Source organism: Denticeps clupeoides, chromosome 19 (genome assembly GCF_900700375.1).
Source record: "Denticeps clupeoides chromosome 19, fDenClu1.1, whole genome shotgun sequence".
NCBI classification, from domain to species: Eukaryota; Metazoa; Chordata; class Actinopteri; order Clupeiformes; family Denticipitidae; genus Denticeps; species Denticeps clupeoides.
The window spans coordinates 4486695-4497207 of NC_041725.1; the positions used below are offsets into that span (position 1 = coordinate 4486695).

Genomic DNA, 10513 nt, shown 5'->3' on the forward strand with positions numbered 1-10513 from the left:
CACACATTCGTATGTGTAAGAGATCTGGAATATTCTCTCTCAAGTGCAAATGGCGATTTCAGAAAACCCCAGAATGGTCTCCCTTCACTTCACTCAATCCCTTTTCAATCCTGTATTGGATTTGAAATTATCTCCGAATCACCAAAAAATAGGCCGCTATCAATCCCTGTCACCGCGGCGAAAAAGTGGAGCCGCAAATTAGTGATTAGTGCATGAAAGGCTGCGGGCCGTGTCAAAGTGCTGACAAAGTGGAGTCCCTAATGAATGGCTCACGATACGGGCAGAAGTGGAATAGCTCGAGTCCTCCATCAAACCGCTCCATTTATCTCTGTGCCCATTTGAGGCCATTGTCACGTCGCCATTGTCCCCGAAATGAGTGGACATGCCATTGAACCCTGCTGTCATTGGGCAAAAACTACAGCAGGTCCCTGGGGGAATATTTAACAGCGCTTCAGAGTCTCGGGTTCAACAAGGGGCAGAAAAACCGGCAAATGGACTGAACTGGTAATCACCATCTGGACGGACTCCGATCGCTGGGTAGGAGGGGGAGCAGTAGACTGGATTATCGGGAAACACCTCTGCTGAGCCGTAATGGCCGGCTGCTCGCTGCTTAAGCACGGCGGCATGTTTAATCAAGCCTGTTACCTGCGAGCCTTTGTGAACTTGTGTGAACGGGTGATTGTCAGGTCTGGGGAGAGTTAAGTGGGCGGGTGGAGAGAGGAACTCGATGGCCTCGCCGTGGTTGGTGCTCTGGAGAGCCAGGAGGGAAAGCTGGCTGCATGTTTGATGCGGGAAAACACTTAAGAGTCGGAACCTGGTACAGCTGCAACATCACAGCCCCTCGTAAATAACACAGACTAGGTCACGGCTGCATCTGGACAGGAAGTGTCTGGCTGTCTGGCACCAGTCCCCCTTGTGTGCTATCCTAAATCCTCCCTCCAGCCAGGTGGCTGATCTAACATGACTGGGTTAAGCAAGCTCATTAAAGCAATCTAACTCTGACAAGGTATTCCCACCCGGGACCACCTGTCATCATGGCCTAATACCAGACTGATTTGCAAACAGCGCTCTCACAGACACAACCAGCTTCGCTTCAGTACTGTGCACCTTTGAAGCACCCTCGACTTCGTGCGCCATTGTGTAACCGGCGGTGATGCACACTTGAGTAAAAGCCCTTCCTGAGATGGGCAGAACTACTAGAAAGTATTTAAAGTACTAATGCGGCATTCACAGATGGGGGACACAGGAACTTCCAGACGTGGCCTAATACGGTACTTGCACACTGCATTTTGCTCCATACAATAATTTCAGTTTCGGCAAGGAACTGATGACTGGAAATGGAATGTATGCGTAAACTCTGGCTCCTTGTGTTCACAGTGCAGAAAATGGCATGACGGGGTGGCTTAAAATAACTCCTCAACTAAATCAGCACAAAGCACTGTGTGAACCTGGAAAGCAAAGTCACAAATAGGCTCCCGCAACATTTCCAGGGTTTTGCTCAGGAAAAGACAATTAAAGAGTAAAGAAGATTCTCAATAAATCACTGTGAAAGCACAATGTAATACATGAGTGCATTTCATCTATTTCACAGTCTTTAAGATAATTTTTTACAATTACAAAATGTGGCTTTGGACAGAAGTAAAATATTTTAGTAATTTTCATTTATTGAGTTTATCAGATGCCCCTTTCTTCATAGCAACTTACAATCAGTAGTTACAGGGACAGTCCCCCTGTATACACTTAGGGTTACATGTCTTGTTAGTAAGTGGGGTCCGAACCTGTGACTTTGTGCTCTTCATAGGTTAGTGTGTTACCCACTAGGCTACTTCCACATCCCATTTTCAAGTATAATAGTTGTAAATAATGAAGTTTTCATGAATCTGTTCTTCTTTATTACTCAACAGTGACTACATCAAACTACTGCAGGGAGTGGGTGAGAGGGCCTGCCAAAAGGGACAAATAGATGAATGCAGGGAACCGTCATGTCCTTTTCATGACTTGAAAAACAAAGGAATTGATTGATATTAGCTTCCCTAGTTTGAATTGTTGCATTCCCGGGAAATAATGGTATAACAGGAGTCCATTTCTGCTTGAATATTCCCTCTAGGGCTTACTAGAGGACACCTACGTCTACTGTTTGTGGGACATACGGTACATGTAATCTTAATATACAATCTTAAATTGATGTATTTAGAGTATATTTTAAAGTATTTGCTGAGGCTAATACTGCATTATCATCTGGAAAACAATGAGGAAGTGAGCATCAGGATATTTTGATATTGGTCATGTGACATCTGTTCACATCCTTGAGCAAACCATGTTGTCATCCTCAGCACACAAGGGATGATTTTATTTAGCATTCTCACACACTCGCCGAATCGAGAAGTCAGAGGGAGGAATAACACACTGATGGGTGTAGTGATGTTCATTCCTCCATTATAATAACATCATGCTTTCTGGGAGCCGCTCCTTAATGTGCCTCAATAAAATGGCTACACATCATTGAACTGCATGGGTGAACTGCATCTTTACACAGAAAGCCGACAAATCTGTTCTTGTGATATTTTAACAACACTTTGAAACTGAGCTATGAACCAGCCTGTGAGCAGGTTGTCTCAATATACAGCATGTGCATCTTATACAAAATGTCTTCTACTCATTTTGCTTTAAATGCACTACTTATCTGGGTTACATTCATTTTATGAAATGCACTACTTGCTTTCCTTGACTTTACTGACTTATTATCCCAATTCCATGGAAACCAGGCTTGTTCTTGCAGGAATGAGTCCACCCCGACTTGCCTTCCGTCGGTGGAAGAATGAGTGTGTGTGCAGTAGAGGAGAGAGGGCTCTGGAGAGATAGATTCTGAGACAGAGCTGAGGGGAGATTGATGGAGGGCTTTGGCACGAAGCGTAGCAACAGATCTCTATGCTCAGAATAATGGGTTCAAGGTTCACAATGACCCTGGAAGGCCAGCGGATAGAGGGAGGCAGCTTGGGTAACGAAGTCTGTACTTTAAGTGCTAGTGTCAGTGTGTGTATGTGTGATATATATATATCACACAAAGCAACACTTTTAAAGTCTATTTCAAGAAAACTGGGGTCATGATCAGAGGTTATTCTAAAAAGTAATATTTAACAGAACCATTAATCCCATCTAAAATAATAAAAAGGTGTGTTGCATATTCATATATTGAGTCAACGACGGCAATGAAATTACAATAAATGTTGAGAGTTATATAGCAGCATATTATATCATTTAAAGAAAGCACCATCTGAAATAGACCCTAAAATATAATTACATACAATATTACGCCCAGATAATACAATGAATCACAATTGTAAAATAGTGATAACACCAAGTAAAAAAAAATCATTGCATGGAAGAACAAGAAACAATCTGTTCTCTTGTCTGGGGCCCTTATCACATCAGCGGATAATCACTATTTAATGAGCGAATACTCATACTCTCGGGCATGCTTTCCGGAGCCATGCCGACGCATCCACGCATTCAAAATATTGCATTTAAGCCGTTATTGCATTTCATGCAGACGTTGCATTCATGGATCATGTTAGAGCTTTTATGTATCAGTTAATTACCAACCAGTCAAATGGGGAGAAAGCGAAGTGATGACAGGCGCCCGGGGAGCAGTGTGTGGTGACGGTGCTTTGCTCAGTGGCACCTTAGCAGTATGGGATTCGAACCGGCAACCTTCTGATTACGGGGCTGCTTCCTTAACCGCTAGGCCAAGTAACACTACGTAGTGTTACGGAAAAATATTCTTTTGAGTTAGTATTCTGCATATTTTTGTACGTTTGGTGACTATGAGAAATGCCAGTGCAAACGGAATTGACAGTGGAAACAAACAACAGAAAGAGAAAGCCATAGTGCACAACCGCTCCTGGCGACGACCAAGGGTTCATGATCGCGAGAGGGTCTATTTTTATCGAGTTGCCCGCCACAGCCGCCTCCACCGTTCACACCAGAGCGACTGAGATAATTGTGCGTCGTTTGTCTACGGTCCCACCCTGAGCCGGCCACATTTCTCCACTGATGCATCGTGGGCCATTGGCACTAACAGCAGTATAGGTTCCATTCATTACCCTCCTCCCCTGTTTGTGTCCTGCGCTCAAAGTGGCCCAGCATGGAGGCTACTCTTCGAGAGAGCTGACTCAGAGAGCCTCTGTTTACTCAGGCAGCGTGAAGAGAAGCGAAACAGAGAGGGAGCGAGAGCGACTCGGGGCCTGGTTAAAGGGAGGTAATCTGATTTGAAACCCGTTTATGGGTGTCTGAGAGACTCAGGAGGGAGGTGTCAGAGTGAAAGTATGGAGAGATCGTCGGCTAATGCCTCTGAAAGCCTACTCCACTTCTGTGGAGGCTTGGCCTTCCACGCGCCTCCTGCTTGTCAGGTCACAGGAAGGTTATTCTCGCCGCAAGGTACTGGCTGTATGATCCTTCCTGGCCTTCCCTGCTGGTCTAATTCACTACTTTACTCTTTAATTATTCGAAAGTACCAGTACCAATGAACCACATGGCCCCGCTGTAGCACCAATGACAAAGCGCATACACGTTTCTTGTATTCAAATAGTGCACATGGTCAACATCCAGGGACGTGTCTTGCCTTATTACTGATCAATGCTGCGGTGAAGCACTTCAGTGATAATTAATTTTTAGTCCACAAGTAGCAGTGAGGTGCTATGAGGTATCAGCAGTGGCGTTGGTGGTGTTGTTGTAGTGCCACATATTGTATGGTGACCTGGAGACTGTGCTGTTACACAGACGAGGAGACATCACGACTTTCATCTCAGAAGGATGCCTGCCTTTGAAATGAGTGGGGGGTTCTACCCCATCTTCTCCATTCCTGATAAATGGCTTCTTCTCACCCGACTGTCCACTTCACTGCTGATGTGTGGTTAGTGTACTGGTGTAAAAATGGCTGCAATCACATCAGTAACACTGAAATTGTTTTAGAAACACAAAGAATAATTATTATGATAAGTGAATGTGGCAATAATTTCATGTTGACATGTCGAGATGCGCTAGAAGAACTGGCAGTTGGTCTCTCCCAACACTAAACTAATGAATGATCTCCTACAAATGTCTACAGATGGCAAGTCCCTTTCTCTATGTACATAATGTCATTGTTTCATGAAAATTCTGCCATAAAATGTTTTAGGTAAATCAATATTTAATGCATATTTTACATACAGGGTATGCTTGCAGCTTAGATAAGCAGTGATTTTTATTTTCACTGGTCCTTATTTGTGCCTATGACTTTTGCACAGTAGTGATGCACTGGTAAATGCTACACATCAGTGGTGATGAGGATGTAAAGCACTGTATGAACTGAAGGAAATACTGGTGTTCTGAGATAGCAGGGTCTGGTTATGTTTTTCACCCTTGATGCATTGGATGAGGCTACAAAGCCAGAACGGGTCCCGCTGTACCTACGTAATGTTACGCAGGCAGCAGAAGCAGCGTTTCAACTGAAAAGCATGTCAGGGTCATGGCGTGCGAGAGGTGCAAGAGGTGCAAATGCATACAAACAGTGCAAGAGCCCGACAAAAAGCAGAACCAGGATATCCACACAGCTCAAAGGGTTCACTTTGTACAGACATGGGCACAGACGGGTAACCAAAAAAGGTGTTAGGGAGAGGTGGTCCCCGGGATCTCCAGTCACATGACAAATAGAACAGTTGTAATAATGGCTGCCATCACACGTCGTGAGATAGTGAGACGGTGGAAGGAAGTCAGGTGTAGGTGGAGCTCGCAATCACCACACCAAGGGCAGTTACGGTGGTGCAGACAGCAGCCGCGGCGGCAGGCCCATCGTCTGGGGACCAGGGAGGGAGGGGAGTTTGGACTTCACCGTGGAGCGAGGAGACCGGTGCCTCGGGGTCGCCCCATTTCACACTAATAGACTTCTCCGTTCGACAGACCGCCCAGTGCAGCCTCTCCGGGGCGGTGGCTGAATATGGTCGGCTCACCAGACCATCAGGACAGACAGAGCAGAGATGCAAGTTCATCAACCTGCACTTGGGCGTATCAGCCATTAAACCGAACCTCTCCAGCACGGCACGTAAAATGGGCAATCAAACACCCCACCACAACCCAACCCCCGAGGAGCCATGACTGAGGCAACCTGCCGCAACAAGGAAAAAGCCCCGAGTGGAGGGTCAGACACAACCTTGCACCACCCAGGACCATGTTTGGTGCAGAGTTCACGGGCACCGGGGGTCCGGTAGCTGGGCAGTCGCAATCCTGACTAGAGTGCCAATTGGTGCTTGTTTCCACCGCGTCACGTTTCTAGAGGCTGCTGGACTTCTGACAGAAATGACCTTCAAAACGGCACCGGATTCTCCTCGCTGTTTCGATGTTTGTCGCTGCATTTTGAGCATTTTTCTCCATGCGAGGGTGTGTATGGGTGTGTGAGGGAGTGTGTGTTGGGAAGACACAGAGACAGGGGGGGATCGCGTGTCAGTGATATCAACTGGGTGTGAATATGAGACAAACAACATTGCCCAAAGGGTGAAAAGGGAAAGAAAGAAAGGAACATGACCCAGGTTGTCTAGATATTGTGTGTAGGTTCTAATAGATAATAAAAGAGAGGGTGAAGTCTGGGTCTTGTAATATGAATATATATATATATAAAAAACAGTGAAAAAAATCTAATAAAACGATCCTATAAATCTCACGACGGCGCTGTCCGCGGTGCTGAATTCAAATCTCTGCCCTCCAAACAGGATCGGGTTTGGTAACTAACTAACTAATTAACTAACTAACTAGAAAATAATATATGGATTAAAACAGACGGAAATAATAATGTAAGACGAGTTTCCGTGGGACAGAAACTCGGTATTTCTGGTTCGAATGAAGGTGCTGCTGCTACATCGTGACGGACTCGCCTTCGCTCGCTGAGCACCGACAGCAGGGCAAACAGACGAATTCCGTACCGAATTGTCACAGCTGCGTGGGTTATCGTGGGAAAAAAAAAACCTGAAAGCAGTTCGGCTGTCGTCGATGGCCTATTAAAGGCAAGAATAACCCAGATACTCACACACACACACACACACACACACACACACACTCGCAATGTACTGCGGACATATGGTGATCTCCGGACGGGGTAAAAACGCCGACAAATCCGTTACCTTGATCCCGATTCTCCCGTCGCAGGTCGGGGGTGGGGACCACGGGCCAAACTTTGGTGTCCTCCGGTCCTCAGAAGAAAAAAAAAAACAATCTCCAAAGTGACCCCCGTTTTTCTGGGGGGGTCGGTGGCTCCAAAAAAAAAAAAAAAAAAAAAAAAAAAAAAGCACCCTCAGCGGAGGTGGCAGCTCCTGCGGGGGAGACGGCGGCGCGTCTTAACGCACACGGACGCGCACCCACAAAAACGCACACATGCACCCAGACAGGAGACGAGATGCAGGTACCGCTGCCGGCCAAGGGGGTCTCGGAACGCGCACACACACACGCACAAACACACACAAACACACACACGCACACACACGCACTATTCTGCCGGAGACCCCAATAAAAGCCGAAACGAAGCGCCTCCTTCTACTTCGTGCGCGTTTCCCCGCGATGTCCTTGGCAAATATCCACGTAACATGGGTCCAAAACTGTGTTCTTTAACGGTGCATCCCACCCAGAAAGCATCCGCGTGGCCGATGTGAGGCTACAGTGTGTGGGTGGAGGTACACTTTCCACCGTCTTCCCCACAAAGCGACCTTGAGCTTCGTTCTCTCTCTCTCTCTCTCTCTCTCTCTCTCTCTCTCTCTTCCAGACGAATATCCAGAAACGATCGTCCTTCCTTATCTTCTCGTTTATTTCCCCTTCGTTCCGAGGAGCGCGTCGAGATGCGTGAGGATGGAGCTCCCCACGTCACGCCCAGTCCCGCTCCGCGCCCCCACCTCTCCACCCGGCCGGGGAGGAGCTGCTGTCCTGGCGCTCACGCTGCTTTTAATCACTGGTGGTTTTTTTTATTTTATTATTGTCCTTGACGTCGAGTTTGTGTTGCTCGAAGGCAAGACGGAGAGAGAGAGAGAGAGAGAGAGAATGAGAGAGAGAGCACTGTTCAGAAAGTCTGTATCCTGAATATAAATGAGCTCGAATCAAAAGTACGTGATTTGCATGGCGCGTGGCTTTTGACGTTAGAGGCACGCCGTTTTACTCTACACACAGTTTACCTCACACATGGTGTAAAATGAACACACAACGAATCCAGGTGAGGTAAACAAATACGCTTCATAAGAAAACAGTTAGAAACCTAGTTTATAAGACATGGCATGTTGGGGCGCCAGTGGAAAAACCCACGCTCCATGAAAGAATGTGGTGTTGCTGCTATTATTAATAAGCATGTAATAATCGCGTCAGTGCGATCAGATGAACCCTTGAAAAGAAATGCAGACATCCCCATTTCATAGACTCTGTGAGACGTTGTCCATGTTCACCAAACAGGTTGGCCAGTCATCATGAGAGAAGGACAACATGACAACAGGGACGTTTAAGTGATGATGTTCATTTAAAGTGAGTTGTGAAAGCTTGAGTCACTTTGCGGACTATCATCTGGCTTTTACTACCTGAAAGCAGAGAGGATGTTTATTCTCCGAGAACTCGGAATTCATGAAAGAATCGCATGGCGCGTGCCCCCAAAATAGCAGTAATTTTACCATACTTTGCTTGACTATAAATGATCAGATTCAAGTTTATAAATGAATCAGTTGTCAAGTTTCACTCAGGCTTTTAACACTAGTCTTACTTCTGTATTCTGTGCTCAGTATGTGCTTGATCCAAGCATTTGAATACACAACCATGACTGAAACAAGAACCACGATCTTCACATATGAAAAGAATTTGAATGAATTTGTCCACAATTCGAAAGTGTTAGCAGCCATCTTGCTCTTCCCACTGGATACGCACTGTAAAAGTCTAAATTAATTTTCAAGGTCTATTGTAAGCAGGTCTATCGTAACCTTATATGGGAATCATATAAGGTTCAGAAATTGAAATGGATGAAAAAAAATCCTGGATACGGAGTATGACTTGATGACATTTATTCTAGTTCCAGTTGTTTTCAAATTAAACAAGAGCCTCAGACTGACAGAATTTTTCATGTGACGGACTATTAAAGGAGTTAAAATAAGTTCAAATAGGCTTTGGAACTATGTGACGTTATGACATTATGTCTCGTGCTCGTGGTTTGTGTTGGAGATATTACTGCGGGACATCAGTTTGCAAAAGGAAGTAAAATGTCCCTATTGTCACTCAAACTCACTGCCTCATAAATAGTGAGCCTGGAATTTCAAGTGAAAGAAAACCCCAGCCAGCAATAAAGGATTTCTTTAGATAGTTTTCTTCACTTTTTATGATGTCCCTCAAATTTCCCAGGAATCCAGAATTTCACACTCCTGCTCCAGACCTCCTGAACGAATCTTTTCATTCCAACCTCTTGCGCTTTTGTCTGTTGTTCTCAGTAATCTGTACAGAGCACAAGAAAAACCAACTTGAGTTTGACAAGTCATTCCTCCATCTTCCTCTAGACTGGCCTCATACAGGATGACTTGATGGGACGACAGCTCTCTGTCGGACGAGATCCTTGCAGTACGCAATACAAATGCAGCCATAAATAATCAGATTTACTATTTTCAGAAAAGTGACCAATCAATGTTTTTTCTTTTGTGTAAATTCTGTATCTGATATTCACTGACTATGTATTAGAATAAATGTTTAAAACACAGAGTGTCAATAAAGTGACCCTGAGACAATGGGTCTGGTTGTCACAGTCTGTGCCCATGTCTGAATATGCCATACGCCAGACAGAAACACCTTCCCTTGTACAGCACCTACTCATTAATTAATTACACGGAAGCTTTTGCCTTCATTGACATATGGATTACAGTCAATGGGGTTGGCGCGGCTTTCCGTCTTCAAAGCACACCTCCTTCTTCCGCTTGAAATTGCATCACAGTGCACTCATGCGCTGAAATAGGAGAGAGGAAGAGAAATGAGAGCAGTGCCAAAGGAGCCAGAGATAAAGAAAATATTACTGTAAAAAAGACGATGGTTAATTATGCAGCTCCCAGATACGGTTCGGTAATCTCTTTTTCCTTCCTGAAGGAGCCAGGCCGTGGGTATGAGCGTAGAAGAGCAAATCCGCCAGTGAGAGGTGCGGTGAGAACCTGCGCTGTGGCTTTTACAGCAACAGTTCGTTTTAAAATGCTGCTTTAAATGCTCTTCCCAGACGTCCAAGAACCATTAAGACTGCGGATTTATCTCAACGTACGCACTGTTTGTTGCCAGATCCTGCTAATGGTTTCCAGTCCAATGAATGTCCTAAATGCTAAAAATACTAATAAAACCACACAAAACATAATGTTTACCTTTTTCTTCAATACCTTCATTGCACGGATGGGGATTGAAACTAAAAAACCCAATTCCATTCAGTAGCAACATATACTGGCAAGCTGAGCATCAGATAATTGCGCAAGTGAGCCATGAACAACTTGTGTTA

The 10513-nt window shown here is 45.2% G+C and overlaps 1 protein-coding gene across 3 annotated transcripts in view; it reads right to left on the reverse strand.

The window, feature by feature from the left end:
• LOC114769590 (leucine-rich repeat and fibronectin type III domain-containing protein 1-like protein) overlaps positions 1–7223 on the reverse strand; it is a 109878-nt gene extending 102655 nt beyond the window's left edge. For all 3 annotated transcript variants that reach the window (XR_003743235.1, XR_003743234.1, XM_028962773.1), the window contains exon 1: positions 7152–7223. The gene's annotated coding sequence lies outside the window, so the exon portion shown is untranslated. The remainder of the gene's footprint in view (positions 1–7151) is intronic.
• Between the last annotated feature and the right edge of the window lie 3290 nt (positions 7224–10513).